Below are 16,855 nucleotides of genomic sequence, written 5' to 3'. Positions count from 1 at the left end.
TGGAAGAAAAGTTATGACCAACCTAGATAGCATATTGAAAAGCAGAGACATTACTTTGCCAACAAAGGTCCGTCTATTCAAGGCTATGGTTTTTCCAGTAGTCATGTATGAATGTGAGAGTTGGACTGTGAAGAAAGCTGAGCACCAAAGAATTGATGCTTTTGAACTGTGGTGTTGGAGAAGACTCTTGAGAGTCCCTTGAACTGCAAGGAGATCCAACCAGTCCATCCTAAAGGAGATCAGTCCTGGGTGTTCATTGGAAGGACTGATGCTGAAGCTGAAACTCCAATACTTTGGCCACCTCATGCGAAGAGTTGACTCATTGGAAAAGACTCTGATGCTGGGAGGGATTGGGGGCAGGAGGAGAAGGGGACAACAGAGGATGAGATTGTTGGATGGCATCATCGACTCAATGGACATGAGTTTGAGTGAACTCCAGGAGTTGGTGATGGACAGGAAGGCCTGGCGTGCTGTGATTCATGGGGTCGCAAAGAGTCAGACACGACTGAGCAACTAAACTGAACTGAACCTGATCTAGGAAATAATGTGCTTCAATAACACTTCCTCAGGCTCTAGGCAAAAAAAAAAAAAAAAATTTATATAGAAAAAGAGAAATAATGCTCAAGAATGGAGGGGTTCTCTCCACCCCATGCCTTTCTTTGTGCTGATGGTCTACTGGAGATGGTGCAGCTGTCAGCCTCGGCACACTGATACTCCACACTCTACAGTAGCTTTTGCTAAAGGGGATTTTTTTAAACCTCTTTTCTGAGAAAAGATACAGTTCTGAGCAAGAAATCTCTCTACTTTAGCCAGGAACTATGTAAAACCCAACTGTTGCCTTCAAACCTATGGGAAATAATGTGGGAGGAGAATCTTACTGTCCCAACAATTTCTTCAGGGTCCTAATCGAACAAAACTCTTAAAACAACAGAGCCGTTTAGCAGTGATGCTCACAATTCTAGGTGGCATGCATTCTGCAAGGTCAGTGTTGACAAAAGCTCAGTTTGGACAATTTGTTGACGTTTCTTTGTTAAGACTTGCCCCACATGGTCTCAGAGTGCAGCAAATTATATTCTAGAAAATAGCTGTGTGAGGGCTAACCATCAAACTGAGAAAGCAAATAGGACCTGGATGACACCTAAGACCTTCATTAGCTTATTGCGTCCTTCACTAATGCTAATAAGCCCTTTCTTCTACATCCAGAAAAAGAAGTGTTCTCAAATAAAAAAGCTCTGGCCTCTAAAATTCCTATGATGGCATAAAGAAAAAAGAGGTGCTTTAGTGCTGAAGCAAAAGTTTAGTCGCTTAAGTGAAAGAAATCTGTCCTCCACTAGTCATTCATATAATGTGTTTTTTTTTTTTTTTCTGAATTTCTATAAAAGTAAAAATTCCCCAAGCTGAAATTTACTTCTAGGCCCTTAGTTGCACAGAGTTTCAAGGAGGAGTGTTCCATGAATGACTTTCTTTCATGTCAACATGAACTTTTCTTCAGCAGAATTAAATTAGGTTAATGTTAATGTCTCACTGTAATGTTGTTAATTCATTCATTCAAAAAGTATTTATTGAGTGACTACTATGTGCCAATCACTGCTCAGGTGCTGAAGAAACACCAGCAAACTAAGATTCTTGACAGAACAAGTTAGTAAATCATTCAGCACGGTCAGGAAACATCAGGTCTTGTGAGGCCTGAAGTTTATACATCTTGGTGGACTTTCTTTAACAAAATGAATGTAAAATTACAAATGCAAACCTAGATATAAAATATTCATTTCAAATGAGAAATCACAATTTACACATATTAAAAAGCTCATGCATAGCAAAAAAAAAAAAAGGACAAAATCCAGAAAAAGTTACTAAGTATTTTCATTAATTTATTATCCAATGTATGTTTTTTGGCTGAATTGTCTTCTATCACCTCTTCATATGATAATCTTCTAACATTCTCTGTAAGGAGAATAGGAAGATAATTCCACCTTTGCTCTTGCATGGTTAATCAAAAAAATCATTATTGATTAGAAAAATGTCTATAGATGTCACAGCTTGGTTGACCATTTCATAAAAACTTTTAGGATTGATGTCAAATTGGGAAAAACTTGATTAGTTTGCTTTACAATACGAGTTGTAAAATGAGGAAGGCTTTTCTACAAATTTCTTGGCTTTGTTAATTTCACACCATGTTTTTCCTCCACCACCCATATACTCTGGTGACAGGCACTCTAGTTTACAGTCAAAAAGCAGGACACTCTATGGCCAGCAGGCAGTAGCCATCTTCCTAGAAGCTCTTCTCTACCAGGGTGGCTTAGCACTACCTGAACAGTACGGGAAGTGACTGCAAACCATTAATTACATCTCACTATGCCCTGGTGGCTCAGATGGTAAAGAATCTGCCTGCAGTGCGGAAGACCTGGGTTTGATCCCTGGGTTGGGAAGATCTCCTGGAAGAGGGCATGGCAACCCACTCCAGTATTCTTTCCTGGAGAATCCCCATGGACAGAGGAGCCTGGCAGGCTACAGTCTGTGAGGTCACAAAAAGTGGGACACAACTGAGTGGCTAAGCAGAGCACATGCTCAAACTAAATGTTTCCTCAATTCAGTTTCCCCTTAGCCAGACCTCAAAAATGCCTGCAGCCACTTCAGCTCCACCTGGTACAAGGGAAAATGTGACAGAGACGAAGGCAGGGTGGAAACAGACAATAGTTTCAGTCAATTGTAGTTAACATATATTTGCAAATTGTAGAGAAACATGTGTCCATTGCTAGGGTTTCTCCCAGGGTTTTGGAAGGGGCCTAGGAAAGGGGCCTTGAAGCTAAGGTTTCATTGGCATCATGGTAAATGTATCTTAGGAGGGGTTTAGAAGGTGGTAGTGAAAAGAGAAAGTGCTAGTCACTCAGTCATGTCCAACTCTCTGAGACCGCATGGACTGTAGCCCTCCAGGTCCCTCTGTCCATAAGGTTCTCTAGGCAAGAATACTGGAATGGGTGGCCATTCCCTTCTCTAGCAGGTCTTTCCAACCCAGGCATCGAACCTGGGTCTCCTGCATTGCAGGCAGATTCTTTATCATCTGAGCCACCAGGGAAGCCCAGAAAGTGATAAGTGCCATGCAAAGAAGAAAAAAATCCCCAGGGAAGGGATATAACACCCAGGGTCAAAGAAAAGGTATGGTCGCCATAAGAAGCAGGCAATCAGAACTAGCCTTCAAGATAGGAAATATCTGAGTACAGACTTGGAGGTGAGGCAGTTGTCCAAGCAGACAGCTGGTAGAAGAGCACGGAGGCAGAAGGAGAGGCTAGAGCAAAGAAACTAAGGCAGGAACCTGCCCAGTGTTCCAGAAACCACAAGAAGATGTGTGTGTTGGAAGCAGAGTGAGAGAGAGAGAGTAAGTAACATGAAATTAGAGGGTTAAGGGTGGGCAGCAAAACAGGGGATCTTTGGAGGGATTGGAACAGAGTGGTAATAGGATCTGACTTAAAAGGAGCATTGTGGCTGCTGGGTGGAGAGTAGAAAGTAGGGAGTAAAGATAATCCGAAGGGTGAATGATGGCAGCTCAAACCAGAGTGTTAATAATGGACGTGGCTATAAATGGTCTGTTTCTGTTGTTCATTCCAGAGTAATTTGTTTATTAGTGGGGTTGGGAAATAAAATTTGTAGCTAGGCTAATATTTCTAAAGTACGATGTCTATATTTATGGGTGTACATAAATCAACTTAAGTATAACTTCATATGCAATATTTGTGAAGGCACAAAACAAACTATCAGAAGAACAATATTTATTGTGAAGATTTTATAGAGGCATGACCAAACCATAAACTATATGGGGGGAAGATAACTTGAACAGGAAGGTTAAGCTGACGTGGTTCTTTGACTTTACCTGGAATCATTTATGACATCTATTTAAAGACTTGTATAAGGCCTATTTCGGTGCCTTTATTGACCTTTAGCGCTATACGTCTGGTTAAGAGTTAGCTGTGGAGGGAACAGAAGGTGCCCAAACTCCATAACTGCTGGGCAGACCACCTAGGAAGCTCTTCTGGGCTTGAGTGGAAGGCCAAACACCTAAGCTTTAAATTGCCTCAGGATGCAATGCTGTCAAGAGGCGATCATAGGAAAATGTCACCTCTGTGTACTGCCTAAAGTTCAGAGGCTGTGCAGTAACATGATCTACTACTAGAGGTCTGGTGAAAAGCAAGGGAATGTAAAATAGCCCCATAACACTATTTGGCATATTTCAGGTGAAATAATTAAACAGATGGGAAAAATATTAATTTACATGTTGACTTGGGTTGGGGTCCCCTGGAAACAGACTCTGAGACCAAGTTTTACCTGCATGAAATTTCCTGCAGAGCTTCCTCAGGTGCAACAGGGAACAGGAGTAGGTAGATGTGTCAGTCGCTCAGTCGTGTCCATCTCTGCAACCCCATGGACTGTAGCCCACCAGGCTCCTCTGTCCATGGGATTCTCCAGGCAAGAGTACTGGAGTGGGTTGCCATTTCCTTCTCCGGAGTAGGTAGGGGGAGAAGGCAAACTGTGATGCAGTTTCAACAGAGGCCTCTGGTGGGAGCTCTAGAGCTAGGATGGCCCTTCGGAGTTATTCAGCATTGAGGCCAGGGAGTAAGGCTTTGCACAGCCCATCAATCAAATATTGGATGCAGACTGCCCTCAGGGGATTAGATTAGGATGCCTAATCTTCAGAGAAACAGCAACCTTACAGGGAGGGCAACTGTCCAAGAAGAATGTAGGTGTGGCAATTGGAGGTGAAGGATGTGTATCTTAGATGTGAAGAGGGAAACCAGGTAGCCTGGCATGACATCCACTACACACAAACACAAAAATCCAGAGTGTGGAGTACACACACTTTTAAATAGCTCAATACTGAAAGCAACCAGATTTTACTGGTGAGTCTCAGAGACCTTAAGTGACATGCCTTGGGCAAATCTACTCACAAGGGGCAAGGAGATCTTTAGATCTCTCTCTAGTTGATTTCTTCCCAGCTTTACTGAGAGATAATTATCATATAACATGTTTAAGTTTGTGCATAACATGTTGATTTGATATGCTTCAGTTCAGTTCAATTCAGTCGCTCAGTTGTGTCCGACTCTTTGCGACCCCATGAATCTCAGCACGCCAGGCCTCTCTGTCCATCACCAACTCCCGGAGTTTACCCAAACTCATGTCCGTCAAGTCAGTGATGTCATCCAGCCATCTCATCCTCTGTTATCCCCTTCTTCTCCTGCGCCCAATCTCTCCCAGCATCAGGGTCTTTTCCAACGAGTCAACTCTTTGCATGAGGTGGCCAAAGTATTGGAGTTTCAGCATCAGTCCTTCCAATGAACACCCAGGACTGATCTCCTTTAGGATGGACTGGTTGGATCTCCTTGCAGTCCAAGGGATTCTCAAGAGTCTTCTCCAACACCACAGTTCAAAATGATTACAAGGGTAAGTTAATACCTCCAGCACATCACATAGTTACCATTGTGTGTGTTTGTGTGTGTGTGTTTGTGTGTGTGTGTGTGTGTGTGGTGAGAACATTTAAGATCTACTCACTTTAAAACTCTCAGGTAAATAACACAGAGTGGGCTTCCCATGGCCCAGAGGGTAAAGAATCTGCCTGCAATGCAGGAGACCGGGGTTCGATCCCTGGGTCGGGAAGATCCCCTGGAGAAGGGAATGACAACCCACTCTACCGTGCTTGCCTGGAGAACTCCATGGACAAAGGATCCTGGCAGGCTACAGTCCATGGAGTTGCAGACTCGGACTGAGTGACTAACACACACACACACAAATAATACATATTAGTAACTAGATCACAAGGCTCAACATTAGATCCCCAGAATTTATTCATCCTCTGACTGAAAGTTCATGCCCTTTGATCAATATCTCCTCACCCCCCACCCCCTGCTTCAGCCCCTAGTATCCACCATTCTAGTCCCTGCTCCTACAAGTTTGACTTTCTTACACTCCACATATAAGTGATACACAGTGTTTATCCTTCTCTGTCTGACGTATTTCACATAGCATAATGCCCTATGTTGTTTTAAATTACAAACATCAACATTTGCCATTATATCTAAGATTAGATATCTAATAATATGAATCTTAATATTAAAAAATTTAAAGCTATTTTAAAATAAGCATCACTAACTCAATCATCATGAATCTGAAGAAACACCAGGAGTTAGTGGAGGACAGAGGAGCCTGGCAGGCTATAGCCCATGGGATTACAAAGTTGCAGACACAACTGATTTATCAGCTAAAAAATCACAACTACATTTTATAGTACAAGTTTTTAACCTAAATCAAAGAACATGAAAATTAAAATGAAATATTTTTCTTATGTGAGAAGCTAATTATCCATGAAAAAAATCTTTATCCAATCAGAATTCAAAGTCATCTTTAGAGATAGGAAATTAACTCTAAGTGAATTAACATTATATGTACATTAAATCAAATAAATGTGCTGTTACCTTTTTTATTTTTATATATTTGTATAATAGTTTTTAGAATATCCACATTTTCTCAAATGCATGTTATCAATCAACTGTTCAGTTCAGTGCAGTTCAGTCGCTCAGTCATGTCTGACTCTTTGCAACCCCATGAATCGCAGCACACCAGGCCTCCCTGTCCATCACCAACTCCCGGAGTTCACTCAAACTCACGTCCATCAAGTTGGTGATGCCATCCACCATCTCATCCTCTGTCATCCCCTTCTCCTCTTGCCCCCAATCCCTCCCAGCATCAGAGTCTTTTCCAATGAGTCAACTCTTCGCATGAGGTGGCCAAAGTACTGGAGTTTCAGCTTTAGCATCATTCCTTCCAAAGAAATCCCAGGGCTGTTCTCTTTCAGAATGGACTGGTTGGATCCCCTTGCAGTCCAAGGGACTCTCAAGAGTCTTCTCCAACACCACAGTTCAAAAGCATCAATTCTTCAGCACTCAGCTTTTTTCACAGTCCAACTCTCACATCCATACATGACCACTGGAAAAACACAGCCTTGACTAGATGGACCTTTGTTGGCAAAGTAACGTCTCTGCTTTTGAATATGCTATCTAGGTTGGTCATAACTTTTCTTCCAAGGAGTAAGCGTCTTTTAATTTCATGGCTGCCGTGACCATCTGCAGTGATTTTGGAGCCCCAAAAAATAAAGTCTGACACTGTTTCCGTTGTTTCCCCATCTATTTCCCATGAAGTGATGGGACCAGATGCCATGATCTTCGTTTTCTGAATGTTGAGTTTTAAGCCAACTTTTTCACTCTCCTCTTTCACTTTCATCAAAAGGCTTTTTAGTTCCTCTTCACTTTCTGCCGTAAAGGTGGTGTCATCTGCATATCTGAGGTTATTGATATCTCTCCCAGCAATCTTGATTCCAGCTTGTGCTTCTTCCAGTCCAGCGTTTCTCATGATGTACTCTGCATATAAGTTAAATAAGCAGGGTGACAATATACAGCCTTGACGTACTCCTTTTCCATTTGGAACCAGTCTGTTGTTCCATGTCCAGTTCTAACTGTTGCTTCCTGACCTGCATACAGGTTTCTCAAGAGGCAGGTCAGGTGGTCTGGTATTCCCATCTCTTTCAGAATTTTCCACAGTTTATTGTGATCCACACAATCAAAGGCTTTGGCATAGTCAATAAAGCAGAAATAGATGTTTTTCTGGAACTCTCTTGCTTTTTCCATGATCCAGCCGATGTTGGCAATTTGATCTCTGGTTCCTCTGCCTTTTCTAAAACCAGCTTGAACATCTGGAAGTTCACGGTTCACATATTGCTGAAGCCTGGCTTGGAGAATTTTGAGCATTACTTTACTAGCATGTGAGATGAGTGCAATTGTGCAGTAGTTTGAGCATTCTTTGGCATTGCCTTTCTTTGGGATTGGAATGAAAACTGACCTTTTCCAGTCCTGTGGCCACTGCTGTAAACATGTCTAATTTTAATATTTAGATAAGGAGATGGTCACAAAACAAAGATTGAAATTATGAGATTCAGGCAATGAAAAATTAATAATGAATTAGCATGTTTATACTGCATATAGGAAAATGTGTTTTAATACCTAACAGAGATATCATTAAGTAGTATTTAATAGATAAGGAGCCAGTACATTTGTCCTAGGAAATGAAAATGCACTTATGTGAAAATAACTTTATATAATTGTTAACCTTCCTCAGTCTAAATGGTACCTGGTTCAAAAATCAAACATTTTTTAAGCTCAGAAAATATATACTTTAAAATATAACTTATTTTAATATATTTATACTTTACAAATAACTTATTTTAGATTTCCTTTGTCAGTTACAGTACAGCCCACCATTGAGAAGATAAAAAGTGGGTGACTACCTACGGTGTAGGGCTTTGGGGGTGGGCCAAAAGACTCTGACCCCAAAATACCATTTGTTTCAACTTGCCATTACTACCTGAAATTCCAGTTAGAGGGTTGCTCTTTGTCACAATTAAAATACCACAGCTCTATAAGAGAAAATAATATTCAGCCTTATTGGTTATTGACTTTTGAGGCTATGATTTTCAGCCTTGGCTTTCTGGAATTCCTCAGAGTGCCTGGGGTAGGGCTGGTGGAAAGGGGAGTGAGTGTGGGGAGTTGTGGTCCCAAGTGGGAGATCAAACCTGATGAGTGAGTCTGTGGGGGCTTTGGGAGCCACCATCCTGGCTTCCAAAGAAGGAGATCCTACTTTTATCTGCTTTACATAGCACATTCCAAGAAAGAACTTTGATTTAAGATGGGGGTGGGGGAAAGGTTTGAAAACTATCTTAGCTTGGAAGAAAGTGTGGTATGCCTTTTTCCTGAAGAAAGAGTAGTACCTGATAGCCTGAACTGGGGGTTGGGAGTAGGTATGGAAAGGGACCAAGGATGAGGAGGCAGGCAGGATGGCCATCATCAGCTTCACAGTGGGTCTGTGGTCTTTTCCTTTAGCCATTTAAAGTCACATTTCACTGTTTTGTAATAATTTGTTTTTAAAGGGCTTTCCCCCAACCCCATTTTTGACAAGGTAAAATTTCTAAAACAAGTTGCAAAATATTGTCTCTCTGTATCCATTACAATTCTCACTAAATTCAATATAGGTAAATGTTCAAAATTATTTAAAACAAGGTAAAAGTGTTTGTCTGTCATGTTTTAGGCCAAGTAATTTCAATAAGACCTTTATAAATAAGAGTATTTCACAGTGAAATGGAACAAAGATTTCACTTTGTTTAAATTTATTTAGTGCCTAAAATTATATTTAATTTGGATTAAAATATCAGGTTGTGGGTTCTGTCAGTAACTGAGTATAATACGACATATTCCAAACTTTGGAAAGTAAAGATTGTTTAAAAGTTCCTGGGCTCAATATATTTCTTCTCAAGGAAAATAGGGGCTTTTTTGATGAGAAAAGCATAGTCACATCCCCCCAAATTCTATTCTATTAAGATAATGAATATTATACAATTAAATATGAGCCACATCATCAGACTTCTAAAATTCTCAGCCTCAGACATCATATTCTCATCTTTTAGTTGAGTATATGTTTTTTAATGCTATATGGTTTCTTTTTTATATATCAAAAATATGCCTGTAAAGCTAATTTTCCACCTAATGGGAATAGATACTCTAACTAAAACCTATGCAGAAGTCATTTGTCTAGAGAAATCCATTTTTATTTTTTTTAATTCATTTTTATCATAAAACTATCAAAACTGTAGGTAAAATCTTAAGTAGGAAGAGATGCATCATTTCATTTGCACCTATTAGAAAAGCTGCATTCATTTCTACCTTCTGATGATGCTTGATAATATTCATGGTGAGTTGGGCTAACATAGATGTCAGTGGGTAATCTAGGGGACGGGAGCATATGTAGGAAGTGAATCTCAGTGACTTGAGCATCTCAAACACTGTGAAAAAGCTAATTGAGAGGTAAAAACAAATTAACTGCTATGGAGAAGGACAATCTCCCTGAGAGAGAGAGTGCGCCTGCAGCAGTAAGGTTCAGCGGTTGCATTTAGTCTGTGTAACTGCTGGGACAGTAATCCAGCTCTGGCCTGTGGACTTTCCCTGCTGACTGCCCACCTGGCAATTCTCTGGGCACCTTCAAGGCTGTCAAGGACTGCACAGGGAAAGCCTGTCTTATTACAACAGCTCTGCATGTGAGCTTAGGTACCGCCCAACCAATTGCTCTTCCCAGATTTTGATACAGATGCAGTTTTTCAGTTTTTCTCTTCATTGGGTCTAGGAAGGGCAGATTGGATCTTCCTGCACAGAGAGATTTAACCTGGCTGCAGATGCCCGTCAGGAAATAGGCTAGGGTGAATATAGTAGTATCACCCCTCCTGCAATAGGCCACACACAAAAAAAAAAAAAAAAGAAAAAGAAATAAGGCAAGAAGGAAAACAGCAGTGGAAAGAAAAGAAGGTGAGATATTTCAATGCCTACTGTAAATGGCTATTCATGAGATGTTGGTAGGTATTCATGAGTCTCAAGTTTATTTGCCTTCAAAATGGGTAGTCCAATATTTGCCTTCTTGGTGAAATCAACATATGAAAACTGATTATCTCCATCACATCTTGTCCAACATTTTATAAACGTTCTTGAAGTCACAACAATAACATTGAATATTCCAGTTATACTACTCTAGACACAATTCCTTTGAAAATGAAGTTTTTAAATTGGTATGTTTTACTACTTAGAGCATATCCTAAATTTGTTGTCCCCCTGTTTACTCAAATAATGTAGGTGAAATAACAGAGCAGCTCAGAAATTCAAAAACATATATTGGATAAGTGGTTTAACAGAAACACAAGGTTCAAGGAATAAGGACATAATATGGATACAGAACAGTGATGACACCATACCAAAAAAAACCCTCCTCACTTGACTTCAGTTATCTCCTTTTACTCATTTAATTGTTCCACAGATTCTTAAATATTTAAATAAATTTTCTACTAAGCTTTATATATGATTATATATGGATATATACAGTGAGAAAACTTTCTGTTTTTTAAATGATCACAAAACAGAGTGTGCTGTGTGTGCTAAGTCACTTCAGTCATGTTTGACTCTTTGTGACCCTATGGACTGTAGGCTCTTCTGTCCATGGGATTCTCCAGGCAAGAGTATTGAAATTGGTTGCCATTTCCTCCTCCATCTTCCCCACCCAGGGATTGAACTGCATCTCTTTTGTCTCCTGCATTGGCAGGCAGGTTCTTTACTGTGAGTACCACCTGGGAAGCCCACAAAACAGAGTACAAATCTCAAACATTTCCGGGTGCCATTGTGCCTTTGATAGAGCAAAATCAAGTCTCCAAAATATAAGAAAGGCCTGGAAGGTATTAAGGATCAAAATTAGCATCTTTTTTGTTATTGGTTAAAGTAACCCACTTTCTAAATATAAACTAACCTGTAAGTTAAAATGAAACTGGAGTAAAAAACTGAGCAGACCTACACATTAATTTTATCATCTTTGTCAAAGATGATAAAAGGTGTCATATTGTTCCAATTAAATAATCATAGACTTGAGCTCAGAAGGTGTTCCAGGTCTCTCTGCCTCTTCCCACTGTACGTAGCACAATGCCTTGTAGACATATGTATTTAATAATGTATGGATTTACAGGACGATTCATTTAAAATTTTCTCATATCTGTAATTGGAAGAATAAAAATTGTTATATACATACTACCTAGAGGAGGCTTCTTTGGTGGCTCAGACAATAAAGAATCTACCTGCAATGCAGGAGACCTGAGTTTGATCCCTGGGTTGGGAAGATCTCCTGGAGAAGGAAATGGCAACCCACTCCAGTATTCTTGCCTTGGAATCCCATGGACAGAGAAGACTGGTGGGCTACAGTCCATGAGGTCACAAAGAATAGGACACAACTGAGCTACTAATACTTTCACTTTCACCTAGAAGATGAACAAGGTGCTGGACAAAGTCATTTTTTAAAAGTAAATATCTGAATTATCTCTTTTTAAAAACCTAAATTTTTATGCTAGGGAATATGATAACCAAGCAATATAAAAATATAAATGTTAAAAAAAAACCCTCGAAATCACAGACCTCTGATTCTTGTTCTTATCCAGGTTACTAAATTCCACCATATTTTGCTTGCTCATAGCTAGAGTGGATTCATGTGAAGTTAGTGAAGATTAAGCTTCAGGACCCGTATCTTGCTCCAGCTCTGAGTGCTGGGAGCTACAGAGCATCAATATATGGGGTGGAGAAGCCAGAGAGTAATCAGGGAATATTTCTATGTAAGAATGTCTGATAAGCTGCCTTAAAACATCTCAGAAAAAAAGGATCTGAATCTCCAAGTCTCTATTAACCTGTTGTGATTTATTTTCTCAACCTAAATAAATACCCACTTTCAGGCCTAATTTTAAAGAAGCTCCTCTTCCCCAAATTTTATAGAAACTGGATCTACCTCTATTGGCAGTAAATGGAACACTAACCACAGATCATCATTGACCAGCTGTGTGTGAAAAGCACTAATTTCAGTGAAAGGACTTCCCTGTACCCATCTTTCGCTGAATCCCTGTGTTTTCTCCCACCTACTCACACATCCCACACTCGACTCATCAATTCCCAGTCAGATCATCCACTTTTCTACTAGCTTTTCCACCCACCATCCCCTACAGATTTGCTAATACCCTTTCCTATCAATTCTTTCTTTCCTGCTCTCCCAGGGAAATGCTAACATTTCTGACAGCATCTCCATGGGGATGAAGAGGAGGAGGAGTTGCAGTGAAAGAACAGAACTGGAAAGGCAGAAGTCACTGAGCCATGGCTGTAGCAGATGTTCTTATAGGGCCTGAAGGTGATGGCAGTGACAGGGGATATGGGGTAAAGAAGGTTTGGAATAGTAAGCAATTGCTCCAAAAGCTTGTTACCTGAAGGGCTTCATAAATTATGCCACATACTGAGTGTGGCCACTTAAGGTAAAGACAATAAGAAATCTCATCACCCTAAAAGGTGTTAAGATGTGATGGAAAGAAAAAGTACCAGAATACAAAAAAAGTACACACTGTGGTGCTGACTACATATGAGTGCGTATGGAAAAGATATGCATGGGTCACATAAGGAATAATGTGAATACAGGTGATATGACTTTTTTCTAAAATTCTTCTAATGTTGTGTTTTCAATTTTTTTTTTTAAACAAGGAACTTTCCCATGGCAGGGGTGGACTTTGAAACCTAGACTGTTCTCAGTCTTCTGTCTTATACATCTCTTTGAACTTGGTACTGTATTATGCAAAGATGGAACTGAGGCAATGTGGAACGTTGAGTGTGTCCTTTTAAAAAATGATCGTCTAATATTAAGACGTAACCAAAAGCTGCTGCTTTTAAATTATCAGTGAGAGATATGAGGAGGAGGAGAAGCTCAGTGAAGAAGTGAAGGCAACCACACACAGTAAGAAAAAATGCACCAGAGGATTTATGAATCATTCCCTGTCTACAGCTCCTAGTTGAACACCTAGAAGCTCTAGAAGATGATGATGACTCCAATATATTATGTGTGGTTCTTGAATTTGAGCCCTGGGCTCATATCTGCATTCAACAGTAATGCAAATCATCAAACAGAGAAAAGTAGAAAGATATTCATTCCGGTCCTATCACTTCATGGGAAATAGATGGGGATACAATGGAAACAGTGTCAGACTTTACTTTTCTGGGCTCCAAAATCACTGCAGATGGTGACTGCAGCCATGAAATTAAAAGACACTTACTCCTTGGAAGGAAAGTTATGACCAACCTAGATAGCATATTGAAAACCAAAGACATTACTTTGTCAACAAAGGTCCGTCTAGTCAAAGCTATGGTTTTTCCAGTGGTCACGTATGGATGTGACAGTTGGACTATAAAGAAAGCTGAGCGCTGAAGAATTGATGCTTTTGAACTGTGGTGTTGGAGAATACTCTTGAGAGTCCTTTGGACTGCAAGGAGATCCAATCAGTCCATTCTGAAGGAGATCAGTCCTGGGTGTTCATTGGTAGGACTGATGTTGAAGTTGAAACTCCAATACTTTGGCCACCTGATGCAAAGAGCTGACTCATTTGAAAAGTCCCTGATGCTGGGAAAGATTGAGGGCACGTAGAGAAGGGGACAACAGAGGATGAGATGGTTGGATAGCATCACTGACTCAATGGACATGGGTTTGGGTGGACTCCGGGAGTTGGTGACGGACAGGGAGGCCTGGTGTGCGTTCATGGGGTCACAAAGAGTTGGACACAACTGAGCGACTGAACTGAATTGAACTGATTCATTCCAATTCACTGTTTTATCAAGATGAAGAGAAAAGGGGGGAAATAAGTTTTACTAGAGCCATGGCTTACAGTCATAAATGGAAAATGCACTGATTGATTGATTGATATATCATCTAACAGTCGGCAAAGCTCATGCTATAGATGGGATAAAGTTGTTCATAACCACAAAAGTCCTGGCCTTTGCACAAAGTGACTCAGAGGTAACTGGGCTAGAGACAGTGCTCCAAAAAAGGGCAGCTCATTCACACTCCATGGAAACAGTTTGGCCAGGCTACTGATATGAACTGATTCTGGAATTAACAGAGGACAGAATGCTGCTAAGACCTGTGCTCAATATCTCTCCAACTGGAAACAGCAAATTCTCTTCACCTAGAGGTCTTCCCTTGTGGCTCAGATGGTAAAGAATCCGCCTGTGGAGGCGGTCCTAAGATGGTGGAGGAATAGGACGGGGAGACCACTTTCTCCCTCACAAATTCATCAAAAGAACATTTAAATGCTGAGTAAATTCCACAAAACAAGTTCTGAATGCCCGCAGAGGACATCAGGCACCCAGAAAAGCAGCCCATTGTCTTCAAAAGGAGGTAGGAAAAAATATAAAAGACAAAAAAAGAGACAAAAGAGGTAGGGACGGAGCTCTGTCCCAGGAAGGGAGTCTTTTAAAAAGAGAGAAGTTTCCAAACACCAGGAAACACTCTCACTGCTGACTCTGTGGCAAGCCTTGCAAGCAGAGAGGGCAATGTAACAGGGAGGAAAAATAAATAAATAATTAAAATCCACAGATTACGAGCCCACTGGTAACTCCCCCAGCAGAGAAGCAGCACAGACGCCTGTATCCGCCACTAGCAAGTGGAAGGCTGGGCAGGGAGGCGCGGGCTGCATTGCTTAGAGTAAGGACTGGGCCTGAATGCTCTGAGGGCAATCTGAGCGAACTAAGTTGGGCTAGCAAACACGTGCAAAGCTATCACGCGCAAAGCCCTAACCTAAGACACCGCCAAGCCTGCGCACAGAACAAAGGACTGAACAGAACTAGCCCGCTGCAGACCATCCCCCTCTGGTGACAGGCAGCCAGAGCCCGAAGGAGGCAAACGCAGCCCCAGAGAGACATTATCTACCAAACTGCAAGCAGGCTTCTTTGCTAACTAAGACTTGGGGTTCTGGACATCCGCCTGTGAAGGTGCGCCGGTTGTACAGCCAGAAAACCAAGTGGCAGGGATGGGGGAGGCGATAAGTCACAGCGACCACGCTTGCCAAACACCTCATCACCTGAGCTGCTCAGACCTGGGAAGGGCACAAAACGCAGGCCGAACCGAGTCTGCGCCTCTGAGGACTACCCGAGTGCCTGAACCTGAACGGCTTAGACCTGGGAGGTGCATGCAGCCCAGGGCTGGCCTTGGACGGTTCCCGGCAGAGCAACCTAGAGCCTGAGCAGTTGTGGACAGCGAGGGCAAATGCGCCGTGAGCGGGGGCAGGCCCAGTGTGGCTGAGCCACTGGGAGCACACGCCAGTGTTATTTGTTTGCAGTGTCCCTCCCTCCCCACAGCGTGACTGAACAAGTGAGCCTAAGAAAAGTGTCCACCACTGTCCCCCTTGTGTCAGGGCGGAAATCAGACACTGAAGAGACCAGCAAACAGAAGAAGCTAAAACAGAGGGAACTGCCTTGGAAGTGACAGATGCAATAGATTAAAACCCTGTAGTTAGTACCAACTACATAGGAAGGGGCCCATAGATCTTGAGAAATATAAGCTGGACCAAGGAACTATCCAAAAATGAACTGACCACACACTGACCACAACACCAGAGAAAGTCCTAGATATATTTTTACTATTTTTACGATCATTCTTTTTTTTTTAAGTCCTCTATTACTCCTTTAATTTTCATTTTTATAACCTAATATATCATATATATATATATATATATTATATATTTTATAATTTTGTGACTTTGTTTTTTTTTCTTCTTTTCTTTAATATTGTTATTTTTGAAAATCCAACCTCTACTCTAGATTTTTAACCTTTGCTTTTTGGTATTTGTTATCAATTTTGTACCTTTAAGAACCCAATCTTCAGTACCCATTTTTACTTGGGAGTGAGATCACTGGCTTGACTGCTCTCTCCCTCTTTGGACTCTCCTTTTTCTCCACCAGGTCACCTCTGTCTCCTCCCTCCCCTTTCTCTTCTCTACCCAACTCTGTGAATCTCTGTGTGTTCCAGACGGTAGAGAACACTTAGGGAACTGATTACTGGCTGGATCTGTCTCTCTCCTTTTGATTTTATCCTCCTGACCACCTCTGTCTCCTTCCTCCTTCTTCTCTTCTCTGTGTAACTCTGTGAACATCTCTGAGCGGCCCAGACTGTGGAGTGCACATAAGGTAGTGATTACTGGCTAGCTTGCTCTCTCCTCTTTTGATTCCACCTCATCTCCTTCAGGTCACCTCTAACTCCCTCCTCCCTCTTCTCTTCTCCATGTAACTCTGTGAACTTCTCTGGGTGTCCCTCACTGTGGAAAAACTTTTCATCTTTAACCTAGGTGTTTTATCAACAGTGCTGTATAGAAAGAGAAGTCTTGAGACTACTGTAAAAATAAGACTGAAAACCAGAAGCAGGAGGCTTAAGTCCAAAT

The 16,855-nt window shown here is 41.3% G+C and overlaps 1 protein-coding gene across 4 annotated transcripts in view; it reads right to left on the bottom strand.

The window, feature by feature from the left end:
- DCDC1 (doublecortin domain containing 1) overlaps positions 1 to 16,855 on the bottom strand; it is a 473,661-nt gene that overhangs the window by 229,856 nt on the left and 226,950 nt on the right. The window lies entirely within an intron of this gene.

The sequence above is a fragment of the Bos mutus genome, chromosome 15 (genome assembly GCF_027580195.1).
Source record: "Bos mutus isolate GX-2022 chromosome 15, NWIPB_WYAK_1.1, whole genome shotgun sequence".
NCBI lineage: Eukaryota > Metazoa > Chordata > Mammalia > Artiodactyla > Bovidae > Bos > Bos mutus.
The sequence above is the reverse complement of the archived record's forward strand: the minus strand, read 5'-3'. Positions and strand labels throughout refer to the sequence as shown.